Source organism: Gavialis gangeticus, unplaced genomic scaffold (assembly GCF_001723915.1).
Source record: "Gavialis gangeticus isolate Ggan-Ray unplaced genomic scaffold, GavGan_comp1, whole genome shotgun sequence".
Taxonomy (NCBI): Eukaryota; Metazoa; Chordata; order Crocodylia; family Gavialidae; genus Gavialis; species Gavialis gangeticus.
In genome coordinates, this window is record NW_017728993.1 from 46,431,476 (window position 1) to 46,433,693 (window position 2,218).

Consider the following 2,218-nt stretch of genomic DNA (forward strand, 5'->3'; position numbering starts at 1 on the left):
TCCCCCCCCCCCCCCCCCCCCAGTTCAGGCCAGGCAAATCCCATTGTGCTTTCGCCCTCTCCCCTCTTCCCCTTCCTTTCTTGCAGACAGCTGTAGAGGCAAGACGGGGCTGCATCAGCCCAGCCCCAACTACATAACAGATTTGACCCTCAGGAATAGAAATTCCCTAAGGCACTCCAAAGTGGAGCACCTTCATCTGATCCCTCATTTGATGGATTTGTCAGCCACTTTTAAAGCGCTCTGCAGCCATGCATATGTCGCAGCACAGCTGTAGAGAGCTTTCAGGGGGCCGATCACGCAACCAAATGTAACTTCTGTCTGCGCCCGTTATTACACATTCTGTTAGGATTTGTATTCATAAAACTTAGGAATGAGGCACTCTCGTAATAAAAATATATGCAAATCCTACCAAATACCTGGGAATACCTAACTGAATTTCTTTGTTGGCCCTGTGCTTCAATGGAGGAGTATCACTGGCTGTGACATCACTTTATTTTTAACTGACAGTGACAAAACCTTTTAAAACTTAAAGGAAGAATTAGTTGCGGGCTTGTTTTGTCCTGAGTGTCCTCTTTATCATAGTTTCTGTGGTCAATTTAGTTCTAGGTGCTATCATTGAATGCATATGCTGTTTAAGACCTTTTAACATTGTAATAAGATTTCATAGATATTACGACTAGAAGGGACCTCGGAAGATCATCGGGTCCAGCCCCCTGCTGCAGGGGCAGGAAGTCAGCTGGGGTCAAAGGATCCCAGCAAGATAAACATCCAAATGTCTCTTAAAGGAGTCCAGAGTAGGTGCTTGCACCACCTCTGGCAGCAGTCTGTTCCAGGTCTTGGGGACTCGGACAGTAAAGAAGTTCTTTCTTATGTCCAGTCTGAAACGGTCTTGGAGGAGTTTGTGACCATTTGTTTTTAATTATTATGGAATTGATTGCCTGTTTTTCTTAATTTTTCAAATCTATGGCTTTAGGAGAACTATTCATGACTCAACACCTAGAAAAATTACAAGCAGTTTTGTCCTACATTGTTTAATTTTTTTCCCTGAAACCTGGTATTGTACACAGCTATGATCTCAGTGCCTTGATTGTTTTAATGTGTGTGCTTCCTCCTCCTGTAAGTAACTTGAGTCATTGGCATACACTTAAATTTAATTCATCTGCTGACCTGTAAATGTATTTTGAAATTAGCTTTAATTTTCATTCTCAATCTGTGTCCCATCTTGTATAGTATATGTCAAAAGTTAGTTTCTAGAAATTGCCTATAATTTAATACTATAGAAATAGTGTACATGGAATTGAACGTTGAGCTTCAAGTGTTCTTTTTTTCTTTCTTTTGAGTAATTTCTTAAAAGTAAGAAAAAAAAAAAAAAGGAGTCTTCTATACTGTTGTTATATTCCTAACATACTTAGAATACATAATATGGACAAAGAAACTTTTATTAGTGTGACGTTCCCTCAGTCCAAATAAAAATTTGCACTCCTGTTTTTAATATTAAGTCTTTCAATATTTGCTTTCTGATGAACAGTGGTTTTGCTAGAGCAGGGGTTTTCAAACTTTTTTAGCAAGCATACCCCTTCTGGTGGTGGTGTCCGGACGTGGAGCGGGAGGGGTTGCTTGCACATGGCTGCCACTGCTGCCACCCACCACCCTGCACCGCGGACACCTACTGCCCTGCACTCTGCTTTCCCACAGCCGGTTGCTGCACATGCGGCTTCACAGGATGCTGAAGAACCTCGGGTCTGATGAATCGTGCGCCACAAGTCAGCAGCCCACGGAGCTGCACATGCAACCGGCCGTGGGAAAGCAGTGTGGGGCAGTGGTGGCAGTGGCCGCTGCATGTGACCCCTCCCCTGCCCTGCACCAGGTCCTGCCTGCTGGGCTGCAGAGGTACTCCAATCCAGAGCTGGTAGCCAATCTGCAGCCCCATGCCCCACTGGGTGTTGAAATCTGGGGAGGCATATGCTTCACCCCCCTCCCTTCCCCACATACCTATCCCCTTCTTCACACACTGAGGGACTTGGGCCTGGGGGCAGCAGGTTGGGAGTGAGAGGCACCAGCAGGGCTGGGGAGGAGGGGGCTGGGGGTCAGGAGTGAGGGGCACTGGCAGGGGCAGGACACCAGCATGTCAGGGGTGCTTAGCCACAAAGCAGCCAGGGGAACAGTCACAGCTGGTCTCACATCCTGGTGAGCAAAGTGGGCAGAGGGAGCTCTGATT

General features: G+C 46.4%; 1 protein-coding gene across 3 annotated transcripts in view; it reads left to right on the top strand.

The window, feature by feature from the left end:
* Positions 1–2,218, top strand: part of AGL (amylo-alpha-1, 6-glucosidase, 4-alpha-glucanotransferase) — a 65,301-nt gene that overhangs the window by 53,639 nt on the left and 9,444 nt on the right. The window lies entirely within an intron of this gene.